The sequence below is a fragment of the Carettochelys insculpta genome, chromosome 11 (assembly GCF_033958435.1).
Source record: "Carettochelys insculpta isolate YL-2023 chromosome 11, ASM3395843v1, whole genome shotgun sequence".
NCBI classification, from domain to species: Eukaryota; Metazoa; Chordata; order Testudines; family Carettochelyidae; genus Carettochelys; species Carettochelys insculpta.
The window spans coordinates 23491833-23505364 of NC_134147.1; the positions used below are offsets into that span (position 1 = coordinate 23491833).

The 13532-nt window shown below is 39.8% G+C and overlaps 1 protein-coding gene across 1 annotated transcript in view; it reads right to left on the reverse strand.

Moving 5' to 3' along the window:
* Window positions 1-544: 544 nt before the first annotated feature.
* Window positions 545-13532, reverse strand: part of ERC2 (ELKS/RAB6-interacting/CAST family member 2) — an 868752-nt gene continuing 855764 nt past the window's right edge. The window contains exon 17 of the mRNA XM_075005383.1: window positions 545-574. The gene's annotated coding sequence lies outside the window, so the exon portion shown is untranslated. The remainder of the gene's footprint in view (window positions 575-13532) is intronic.

The following is a 13532-nucleotide window of genomic DNA, read 5'->3' on the forward strand; positions in this document are numbered from 1 at the left end:
TGCAAAATACATTCCCTCTGAAGTCCATTTTCTCACTTTTAGTTTAGTGTTTGTTGTACAATAATATAACTCCTGTACAAAACTCCAAATCCTTAAACATCCAATCAAGTCACTAGAAAACTCTATTATTGGAAATACACATCAAAGACCTCTTCACCACAAAAGGGAAATGCAGAATATTACTCAAATAAATATATAAAAGGATATTGCTATCAAACATCTATTGAGTGTAAGTAAATACAATCTATATTTGTGTTTTTTCAAGGCAGTATACAGCATTAGTCACTAAAAAAAAAAATTAAAACCCTCCAATTTGGCTAGATACATTGGACCTGATGTTCAATAGTACAGGGCATCCACAACTCCAAATGATGTGAATGGGAATTAAAGGTGCTCAGCACCTCTGAATGTCAGGTATCACTGAAAGAAAATTACACAAGGATCTGAAGATATAAAACATGTGATTGCCAATAATGTTTTTTTCAGATTATTTTTCTTTTGGATAAAGACACCTGCCTGATTACTGGCTTCTACCTCCACTCCTTTCCTTTCAGGGGTTATTTGCAGAAACAAGCTGGGAGAGAGAGGGAAAACACAAAGGGGTTAAAGGGGAAACTGTTTAATAACAGCAGTAAAATGCAGGCTATTTTTGACATCTGGGTTAAAGTCCATTGCATTCCATATGCTTTCCAAATGTTTGCAACAAGCACCCGCATACAAAAACAGATACTCATTCACATAGACTTATATTGCAGTCTTCTAACTTGTTACACATTGTACCAGCATAAAAAGCCAATAACTGATATGTTAATTAGTGAGGGACAGAGAGAAAAAATAGATGGTTACTGTTAGGAAGTGTGTATCTAATCAAATGTTTGTGCTACGAGGCTATCATTAATGAAAATCCAGTAGGGCCATTTCTGTTCCTTAACATTCTATCAGCATTATGACTTACCATCTTTAAAATGGCATCAGAATGACTTTCTTGTATTCCTAATGAAGATTTGTTTATTATTGTGATCAACATACTAATAAATTATTTAATTTTCTTGGTCTAAACAACTCATTGAAATATAATAATTCAAAAACATGATTAAAGACCACTGATACTACCAGTTTTAAAATTATGCTATAGAAATCACTTATAGTCTAATGCAGTTGCTGTCTTAAGTAGTTGTGGTCATCCCCAAACTACGAAATACAGCTAATGAAAATGGGATGGAGTTCTACTCCTGATTCTGTCACTGACTCACTGTCTAACCCTGACCAGTCATGTAATTTTTCTATGTTTTAGTCTGCCCTCCTGAGTAAGGGGGTTAATACACAACTAGCTCACAGTGAGTTGTAAGGCTTCGTATTTAAAATGCTTTGAGAATCTTGGATGAGTGCTAAATATTATTTTTCAGTCTCTGTATTTGTTTAAAACTGATATGCCATAATAAAAATTACTCTCATATATTAAATTGCAATTAAAAATGAGTATGTGGTTTGTTCACATACTTGTAACTCTCAATATTAGCATATGTTACAGAAGAGGTGATTTCCAAGATCTCCAGTGACAAGTACCATGGTAGCATAACTAACATCTACGGATGGATTCAGCTGCTGGATTCAGATGAGAATCAGTTCATGGCAGTGCAATCTTGAAGCTTAGATCAATGAGAAGCTTGAAAATTGTTTCCCCCCTTTCCTTTCAAGTGTAATTGGAAACCATGATCAATATTTAGAAACTTACAATGAAACACCAGGAATGATATTGCTCTTTTTATGCAAATCTAATAGAAATCTGCTCCACTATAATTTTCCTTACACATATATAGGTAGTCCATCGTGTCTGATGATGACATCTTGAGCTTGCACAGGCTCCTCAGTTGTGGACTTGCACGTGGCTGAGGAGTCCAAGCTTTGAATAGCATGGGCATTCACAGTGAGGGCAAGGGAAGCATCCTGAATCTGTTGGTGCAGCTGCTGCTGTCGCTTTCTTCCTCTCACAAGCATCAATGAGGCATATGCGTCGCTGCTCTTCAAAGTTGTCATACGCGTGTTGTATGAGAGCACGCCAGCCTGTTCAGTCTTTTGCATGCTGGCTCTAGCTGATCTGGTTTTAAACCAGCATGAGCAATGTTGGCCTTCACACAGTCTTTATACCTCTTGCAAAGCCTACCTTGATTCCTTTTGCCCTGGGAGAGTTCACTGTAGAGGAGTTGCTTAGGGATTCTTGACTCTTTCATTCGTATGACGTGCCCTGTCCAGTGAAGCTGGGCTTTCAGAATCATGGTTTCGATGCTCATGGTTCCTGCTCTGTCCAGGACTTCCAGGTTTGTAACTCTGTCCTGCCATCGAATGTGCAGTATTGACCTCAGGCTGCGTGCGTGGAAGCGCTGCAGCAGTTTTATATGTCTTCTGTACAAGGTCCAGGTTACACAGCCATGCAGAAGACTGGTCAGGACTACAGTCTTGTACATTTTCAGTTTAGTGGACTGTCGGATATTGTGCTGACTTAACACTTGCACTCTCAGACATCCTAGTGCCCGGCTGGCCTGGCAGATTCTGGCATTGATTTCTTTGTCAAGGGAGCCATCATTGGCTATCACACTGCCAAGGTACTTGAACTCCTCTACTGTTTTTAACTCTGTTCCTTCAATAAAGATTGAAGCGGGGAGAACAGTAGATCCTGGAGCATGTTGAAACAGTGCCTCGGGTCCTTCCTAGGCTGGTGGTCAAACCAAAGAAGTGAGTGGCATCAGCAAACTTGTTGATGATGAGTTGGAGATCAGATTCCTTGTGTGCCATAAGTGCACAGTCATCAGCAAAAAGGGCTTCAAGGATGAGCCTCTCAAGCATCTCGGTTTTAGCATTCAGATGACGAAGGTCAAAAAGTGACCCATCAAGTCTGTATTTTACGTAGACTCCAGGATCCAGGTCCCTAACTGCGTGGCTGAGGATGCACGTGAAAAAGAGGCTAAATAACACTGGGGCCAGCATTCACCCTTGCACCTTACAGTAATACGTTATTGAACACAATAGGCTACCCACAATCTGTCACTGCAACCTGAGGACTTATATTGTTCCTGTAACTTTTTCACTGCCAAATCCTGGTGAGGAGACAGTTAGAACCACAAAGAAGACTGTGATTAAATAAAGCCCCCCTGCCTGCTTCTAAGTGAGCATAGCAGTCCATCAAAAACTGTTATACATATTTAAAAGTCTCTACCAAAGAGGGTCAACCAAGAAGAAATAATTAATATATATTTGTATCCAACACAAAATTGAAAACTTGTAATACTGAGATGCCAAAGACACCTAAGACACTTGCTGAGTTAAGTGAAAAGGTAAAATCTAGTTTGAATTTATAGCATTCCTTCGGTGTCCCTCTAGGAGTTTGGCTTTATGCCAGTGTTCCTTGTTAAAAATTTGTTAAACGTGTTTGGCATTAATGCAAACACAAAGTACTCATTTGTTACAAATTCTATTGGAATGCATTCATTTAAAGCAATGAAGTAGTTACCAGAAAAGAAAAAAATGTTCATTAAGTACATTTTAATAATACAATGATGTATGCAGTGCGTAACTATGGCGCCCCAGTGGCTATATAAATATCTGACAGAATAACCACAAGTTGTGTTTGGTTTGAAATTGAACTCTTTTAAACACAACTGATAGAACAAAAACAGGTTTTGTTTGTTGTCAAAACTGATGTTAGCTTTTCTTGTTTAGAACTAGTTACAATAATCAAAAGATCTGGCATACCATTTCTTACATCTCAAACCAATAAAACATAATGCAGGAGGAAATCTCTCTAAGCACTCCCTATTCTATCCAGAACACACTGAATCCAAACAACAAAACACCCTGCTTTCAGGACAGCAAATTATAGTAATTCTTAGAAGTTCCACTTAGAGTAAATGACACCTGCTAGTTCTGCAATTGTCTAACAACTTTTGGGTGAACATATGCAAAAAGTCCACTGCTTAGTCATAATACACTGAGTCATAAAAAATAAGCATCCCAAATCCTGTTTTAATAATTTGAATCTTGATAATTTACCAGATAACTTGATAACTTTCAGAAGAAACAGTTTTGAAATTTTGTTTCTTAGATGTCAGAGACTAGCATAAAATTGTTAAAAACAGTGCCTTTTAATATACATTGCTCATATTATTTACAGTAAATCTTAAAATAGTGGAAATATAAAGTAAGCTTAATTTGCAGCAAGGGCAGTCAGGAATAAATGCTGGAATAAATCGTTTAAGGAGGTTGTCTAAAAAATCTCTGTTAATGGACATTTCTAAGAGTAAGTTAGACAAGCACCTGTCATGGATGGTCAGATAATACTTAGTCTTGCCTTGATGTAAGGGACTGGACTAGAATTTCTGTCAAGGTCTCTTCCAGTCTAGTAATACTACATTATGACTTGCTAACCTTACTTACAAATAATAGATACTACAGGAATGAATAAAATCAAGTTATTCCAAATTGTTTAGGCAAGGAGAGTCCTTGAAAACTACTGTACCATTTTATCATAGAGCTAGATGAAGTATGTGAGCCTTGAAACTATTTAGACAAGGATGCTTCCTCTACAAGGAATGTTTATAAATCAAAAGTTAGGCCATGATGTTACTTGATAGATTTTTACCAGCTTTATATATATATATATATATATATATATATATATATATATATATATACATATATATATATACACACACACACACACACAAAATCAAGTCTGGTGCAAAAACAATGCTAATCAGAACTATGCCAAAATTTAAAACATATTCTTCAGTGTCAAAACAAAAAGCAGTCAAGTAGCACTTTAAAGACTAGCAAAATGGTTTATTAGGTGAGCTTTCGTGGGACAGACCCACTTCTTCAGCCAAAATGGTCTGAAGAAGTGGGTCTGTCCCACAAAAGCTCACCTATTAAACCATTTTGCTAGTCTTTAAAGTGCTACTTGACTGCTTTTTGTTTTGATAGTGTATAGACTAGCACGGCTTCCTCTCTGTTACTATTCTTCATTGTGTAATTTCTATACGAAAATAAAAAGGGGATTACAGGAACTCCACTAAGAAGCACTTCAAAATATGTTCTCACAGGGCCCAAATCAATGGGCTTTGGATCAGGCTCAGAGACAGAAGGAGCAGTCAATAGGGCACAAAGCTATTTGTTAAGATGCCTATGTCTCCCCTAAGGTACCAGATATGAAAGAGGACATTTGCTTATATTTTATATGAGCAGAAATATTGTATCATTAAGTGGCCCAAATGACAAGAGTTCCCAACATGATCCTATAAATTGACAATAGTAGAGATTATCTCATGAAACTGAAGGAGCCATTTTCACCCTTGTTGATGTAGAAACCTATTTATTCTCCTGCTAAGGACTAATTAGGGGCTTTGTCTGAAGATCAAGGTTCTGCAATCTCTGATTTTTAATAACATGGTTTGCCTGTCCGCCACCTGGACAAGGCAAGGTACTCTCTTTTGCTCCCAAACAGCAGGCACTGCCTAAGGCCTCTGCATGTGCAGACAGGAAGCTGTTCTGGCACTTTCAGTAATTTAACCACTTCATTACTGGCCTTCTATAACCACACTCAAAAGTCCTATATAAGCAGTGACCTCTCCAACATAAGTATACCTATCTACCATAAATTAACATGTGATTGAATATCAGATAGTAGGGGGAAAATATACAATTTTGGTAATAAATTATGACACCAGAAATATATGGTCTGTTTATTTATAGTCAAAGCAGAGGACACAAATCAACAAACCATTTGTTTTGTTTCAGATTTAGAGACAATGCAAACTTTTCGTAGCTGGCAAATGAAGTGGTTAAATAAAAGCTGCATCAAGCCCCAGGTCTAATAAGTCATCTTATTAGGAAGCTGTGATGCCCTGTTTGCCCTGGCTTGTGGCTTGTCTGCTCTACTGAAAGATCTCCTGCTGGGACCTTTGTGGCATTACATAAGGCAATGAAGGCGCTGCAATACATGAGCCTTGATTCTCAGCAGCCAAAACAGCAGGAGAACTAAGCTGCAAAGAATTAAACATGTAACAACTCTAAAACACAGCCAGTGATTGAGGTTGGCCCTTTTGCTGTTGACACATTCTGGCCCCTGTAGGTTGTGGTCACTAAGCCCATTAGAGTTGCAGTGTGGCAACAGCTAGTTCAGCAAGTTCAATGTGTTTCTGTTTTATATCTAAATACAGTGTGCAAGCCTGTAGTGATAGCAGAATGAAGTAAGGGAATAGAAACATACTATAAACACAGTCATCATTGTCAGAGATGTGAAATTTGTTTTCAAACTGTTTATCTTTGGCAAATGGAGTTTGGATGAATTTTTGCATTTCGTTTAACTGTTTTAACTTCAACTTACTGTACACTTTAAAAAAAGCTCAACAAAAACACAAAACAAAAAGCCCCAAGTAATGTTATTTCCTTTTAAAAGAGAAATTTGTCACTAGTTAGAGTATTACTTTGTTACTAGGAATTAATGGAAAAAATGAAAACAGATGGCATGAACCCACTAAAATCTCATTTAGGGTTAATCCCATTCATTGGCACTCCCTATAATGAGATCCACACTCCTCAGAAGTCTGGTATAAAGATATGCAAAATCATGCAGAAAAAAAGATCAGAGAATGTGAAAAGAGTTCTAAATGATGAGCACCCTTAAACAAATGAGATATCTATATCATGACAACAAATTTAGGGTTAGATTCCAAAGAAAAAATCCTAGGCAAGTCATTTAATTGAGGCAGTATGTATAACACACTGATTTTAAAAATGGTAATTCCTCCCTCCACAGGGATTATGCTTTTCTGTGCACTCTGTGCAAGAGATTTCTACTCCTTAGCAGTTAGAGTGACCATGTGGTCCTGAATAATGGGAGGGTACTCAAAATGAGTGTTTGATTCCAGTTTTCCTAATTCCTGCAGGGGTATCTCCTGAAGGAGCCATTGGTCAGCGTAGATGGTGCAAATGACAACTGGCTGAGTGCACGTATCCCTCAAAGACTTCATTGACCCCCAAATCTGGCATAAACTGCCAGCCTCCTTTCATTCCCACAACAAAGCCTTTTGGAGACCATCTATCTCACCCACCACATGAGTCCTGGATCCAAACACTCCCCCATATGTAGACTCAAGTCCATAGGTCAGGGGAAGAAGAGAAGAAGGAAGCTGCTTAGTTGAACAGATGGAGTAGGCAATTTCTTTTGGTCTATTTCCCTGATGCCCTCATCCCATCCCTGGACAGTTAAGGTGACAGGCTTTTCACTTTAAAATATGGCCACTCAATTGACAATCCACCATTTAGGTGCTGGTGAGTATGCACTCCCATGCAGTATGACTAATAGATTCTGATCCTGCTAATTCATGGGAGTAGTAGCTACCTTTTCCAGATAGTCACAAAGCTGCTGGCAAGAGCAAAATATGGTTTTTGTCACTGCCACTGAAGAAGAAATAGCTTTCTCTCCAATCCTCAATTTCGTGTTCTGGGTAGGTAGCCTGAGGAGATTCAGGTCACAACTAGGGAAATCCATTGCCTGATAGGCACTGGAATCTCCAGTTTTGTGGGATTTGCCTTTTCTGTCATGCCTAGATTTGCTGATAGAAAATTGGAGATTAAAAGGGAATTCTCCCATGTGTATTGGCCTGGTAACGAGAAGTCTATTTTAGTTTCCCCCTGCATGAGTCAACAGATAGCTAACAGTGAAAACTATCAGGAATTGTATTTAACTAACTCAGGTTACTGTGGTTTTCACTCTGCCTTGCTCCTACAAGCATATTGGTCACTACATTTTTGTTATGCTGGAATGCCTCATGCTAGTCAGTGGAGAATTCAACGAAAAAGGATCTCAGGCACAGAGCAGGAATGCAAGCAAGCTAGATGGGTGGCTGGATCCAGTGTGTGGGTAAGTGTTAAGATGGAACACAGATTTGAAGTACTTCATGTGTGGGCCCGTTTCTTTCCCCTGGGGAAAAGGCTGGATTCTTGGCTTGGAAATGCTGGGCACAAAGTGGTGCTCTTGGAGCTCACAGCTCCAGTGATTTGGCAGAGAATTGCTGGGATTACCATTTTTGGCCTGGTCGCCATTTTGTTATTTGATTTAATACAAAATTATCTTGCCTGGGGTGACAGGCACATGTTTTTTTCCAAACAGATGGGGGGCAAAAGCAAAGTTTGCTTATTTTTAAAGATTTGTGTAGCTAATTAGCTTGACTGCCTTGTTCCTGGGCCATGCACATTCATACTGACAGTTATGCCTCTAGTTACAAGAGGGGCTTGTCTATACAGCACCAGCTAAGCACGCTGGAAAAGAGTGATTTGTGAAGTATTCTAACATGTTGTATACCAACTGCCCAAAGTAGACCCTGCTGGCATGCTTCAAAAGATAATCAGTTCCCATTAAGATAAAGGACTATGTGAATGCAAAATAGATATCTTTCAAGAGGATTTGTACAGGGCAATTAGAATGCATCAAATTAGTGCACTTTACAAATCTACCCCTCTGGCATGACTTGCCAAATAGTGTATACAAGTCCCTCAGCTTTAGTTGTTGCTGAGATTTTAACAAATTATTAGCTCACTGTTTTACTAGTGAATTCTATGATATTAGTCATGTGTTGCTTAAATAGAAGTTCTTAGACTCTCTAAACACCACCTGATTGTTGCAGTGTGTTGCAATGTATGTTTACCACAAGATAAATAATTCCAATTATGAAGCAAAGGAAAATGTCTTGAGGTAATTTAGAAATGTGTTAGAGATGGTAAGCCTATTCTTGCATTTAACAAAATAGTTTCACTTTCTTCTCCTTCAGATGATTCTTAAATTATATATATAAGATACACAACTCCAGGTACATTAATTACATAGCTAGAGTCGACATACCTTAATTCAAACTTCCACTCCATCTCTACTGTGGGGGGTGGAGGAGGCGTACTGGTAAGGAGCAAGAGTACTGGTGCCAGTGGAGGCAACCTCTGAGTTCAGCTTAATGACTCCAGAAGATCAATGCAGCAGCATCAATCCCCATTGTGAAGACATGCTCTATGACAAACCATTTTAGGATTTTAAGAATTTCATCTTTAAGAATTTAAGACTCTATGAACAGGTTCCTCTCTCTCTCTCTCTATATATATATATATTACATGGTTCATCATAGTGCATTACATGGTTCATTACATGGTTCATTCATAGATTCCTAGATCTGTATAGTTAAAGTTATAGCATATTATAATTTTTAGAGGAAAGACGGAATTCTTAAAATCCTAAAATGATTTGTCTTTTGGACATTGGACAAGCTAACTGTACTATCTCGTACAACTGACAGAACATTACCATGTTTATGAATGGCTGCCTGAACATGACCTTTTAGAAACAGGGCATGCCTTCACAATGGAGATTGATGCTGCTGCATTGATCTTCTGGAGTCATTAAACTGAACTCAGAGGGTGCCACCACTGGTACCAGTACTCTTGCTCCTTACCAGTACTCCTCTGCAACCCCCCACAGTAGAGATGGAGTGGAAGTTTGAATTAAGGTATGTCGACTCTAGCTATGTAATTAATGTACCCGGAGCTGTATATCTTAGGCTTGGTCTACGCTAGACTTTAAAGTCAACGGCAGATACACAATTCTAGCTATGGCAATTGCGTATCTAGAATCGACATATCAGCAGTCAACTATAAGGTCTGTCCTCACTGAGGGAGGTCAATAGGAGAGATTGTCCCATTAACCTCCCTTACTCCCCTTAATAGTGAGGAGTACAGGGGTTGACTGACAACCCCAGACAGATTGATTTCAACAGGTCATTCTCCTGGTAGGTACAGACAACTCCTTAATTCAACCTTCGCCTTTACTGTAGGCCTGGCCATAGCTACTTCTAGTTTTCCAAATATTGAGCCAAACAGCATGCAACATTTTGAAATGTAACCTTTGTGAGCTAAGACGACAACACTTTTAACACATTTGGGTCCAATGCTATGAACAGCTTCACTTTTAAGCTATGCCTACACAGCATTGCCCTTCCAGAAGGGGCATGTGAATGAGCCAAGGGGAGCATTCAAACGAGGCCGAATTTAAATATCTTATTCCTCATTTGCATATTCCCATGAGATCTTGCTTCTGGAAGAGGCTTTACCAGAAGCAAAAGCAGCCATGTAGATGGGGTTCCTTTGGAAGGAAACCCCCTTCCGGAAGAACCCTTATTCCTCAAATGTTTGAGGAATAAAAGTTCTTCTAGAAGGTGGGTTTCCTTCCACATAAATCCCCTGTACATGGCTGCTTTTGCTTCTGGAAGAGTCTCTTTCGGAAGCAAGAGCTTGTGGGACATGCAAATGAGGTGTGAGATATTTAAATCCAGACCTCATTTGACTGTTTCCCCTTTGCTCAATAACATGTGTCTCCCTGAAGGGCAGTGCCCTGTAGATGCGGCCTTAGCGTTTTCAGTACAGGATCAAGAAGACTTAAGGTCCAATTCAGATGAACATGCTTTAATATTTTGACTTCAACAGGATTTAAATATGCATTTAAAATTTTTAAAAATACACTTATGCACCTCTTCTGAACGGTGAAGCGTTCTTGAACTGGAAAAACTAAAGACTATCTTTCTGTGATGAGGGCACATATACAACATAAGTAAAATGTATAAAGAAGTTACTGACAAGCATTGATGCACTAAGGAAGGGACAATAAAATAGAGACAATCCATTTTTAATGGGACCTTAGTCTGCAGTCCTGTAAAGATGTACATGTGTTCTTAACTTAAAGCATACGGATAGCCCTACTGAGGTTTACAGGACTGTTCCTGTACTTAGTGGTAAGCATGTGTGTAAGCATATAGAGGATCAGGGCCTTAGCCTACAAAGTCTCAAAGACAGGTAACAAAGTTTGATATGGGACTGTAAAGCATCATGTACATTTACTTCACTATGTCCATACATTTCAATGTTTAAATAGTTATACAGTGTAGGAAAGGGCACCATTCTATACCATTAAAAAGCAAGCAATTTCTGTTTAGCATGTAACTGCACCTGGAAATTAACCTAGTACAAATGAAACTAATCTAAAAATGGCTCTTCCTTGTGGTTAGGAACTTGAGAAATAATAAGCAGAACACCCCATTATGTAATTGAATTGATTAGTATTTTTACCCCACAACCCCTTCTCTCTCCTCTTGCTCATTTTTCACCCATTTTATCTGTGGTTGAGCTGGAGCTATCCACCTTTATTTAACCTTTTCTTATGCACCTTTCCAAGCACCTTTCCATTTCTCTTTCCCGGTAGAAGTGCTTTTACTTTGTTGCCAGTGTATGAAGAGCTCATTGTCACATAACTGGCAACTCAGATTTATCATCACCATCAGCTTTACTTTCATACTACAGTCCTATTATCTGGAATGAAGAGAGCCACCATGGTCGTGGGTCACAAAGACAACTCTGAGATAGCAGAACATCAGTTTAAATAAGAGTTAGATGAGACTGATCTTTATTGTGCATCCACAGGGCACTAATTTTTAAAAGGCAAAGCAGCAGAACCTTTCAATGGAAGTTAATTCCTGAAGACAAACTTGTAAAACTATAATACAGACAACACTTTGTTACTTCTTTTGCTAGCTTCATAGGGATTTCCATAAAAAGTCAACGGGACTTGTGCTTTGATTTCCCTTGGCTGCTGTTGAATTACTTTTCCAGAGTCTAATTCTGACACAGATTACATGAAAGGTTGATTGACTCAACCACAGTACAATACCTTGTGCGTGCTGATCCCTTTGATTCAGGAAGGGGCAACAAGATATTATAATATTAGAATACTTATTTGCCTTCATTCCTTTCTCTGCATTTAGCCAGAAACTTAAATGCTGGGGAGTAGTGTACGTAAAAAGCCCTAACTGCTACAAACACCCAAGTCTGAGCTTCCAAGAATTTTTTTTCCCTGATACCTAGATGCCTGGCTTCTTTGTCCAGCTCTGTCAATGCATTTGGCTGCATTTTCAAAAGACCTTATTTATTAAACAATTTGTAGTGATTATAGTGTCACTTTCCAACACTATAGCCGTGTCTACACGTGCACGCTACTTCGAAGTAGCGGCACTAACTTCAAAATAGCGCCCGTCACGGCTACATGTGTTGGGCGCTATTTCGATGTTAACATCGATGTTAGGCGGCGAGACGTCGAAGCCGCTAACCCCATGAGGGGATGGGAATAGCGCCCTACTTTGACGTTCAACGTCGAAGTAGGGACCGTGTAGTCGTTGCGTGTCCCGCAACTTGCAGAGTTGCAGAGTCGTTGCGTGTCCCGCAGAGTTGCAGCTCACTGTTGCTGGACTCTTGTGCCTCTGAATTCACACGTATGCACTTTGGATTTGACATGCAGCAGCCTACCTTCTACAGCAGGTAATGGCAAAACTAGAAGGAAAGGTGGAATTCATTTTTGACGTTATGAGGAGAGGTTATGTGGTCTAGACTGCCGGGGCACTGAAGAAGGCTGTACTGCAATGTGGATGGGAAAATATTTTTGGTGCAGATGCTTATCCATTCCAAACAAAAAAATAAAATTCCAATCCTGTTGAGGTTTCCAAAAACTACTAGTGATTTTGGAACAAGTCATTATTTGTACTTTGCATCCATGGCCACAACTTATCCATTGCTTCATAGGCAGATGTATTTGACTTAGCAGCAGCTCAACAACCAGAGATTATGTAGATATACAGCTGTATTTTCAACCCACAGAATCACAAAGATGGAAAAGAGGTCACAACACTCCACTTCTCGCTTCCTTAGCAGGTTGTTTCCTACTTTCTTGTGTTTTGTACAGTTCTATTTTATATGCCTCAGGAGATGGATCTTATAGGCTATGTCTACACGTCAAGCCTACATCGAAGTAGCCTATTTCGATGTCGCCACATCGAAATAGGCTATTTCAATGAATAACGTCTACACATCCTCCAGGGCTGGCAACGTCAATGTTCAACATCGACGTTGCGCAGCACCACATCGAAATAGGCGCTGCGACGGAACGTCTACAGGCCAAAGTAGCACACATTGAAATAAGGGTGCCAGGCACAGCTGCAGACAGGGTCACAGGGCGGACTCAACAGCAAGCCGCTCCCTTAAAGGGCCCCTCCCAGACACGGTTGCACTAAACAACACAAGATACGCAGAGCCGACAACTGGTTGCAGACCCTGTGCATGCAGCATGGATCCCCAGCTGCCGCAGCAGCAGCCAGAAGCCCTGGGCTAAGGGCTGCTGCACACGGTGACCATAGAGCCCCGCAGGGGCTGGAGAGAGAGCTTCTCTCAACCCCTCAGCTGATGGCTGCCATGGCGGACCCTGCTATTTCGAAGTTGCGGGACACGCAACGACTACACGGTCCCTACTTCGACATTGAACATCAAAGTAGGGCGCTATTCCCATCCCCTCATGGGGTTAGCGGCTTCGACGTCTCGCCGCCTAACATCGATGTTAACATCGAAATAGCGCCCAACACATGTAGCCGTGACGGGCACTATTTCGAAGTTAGTGC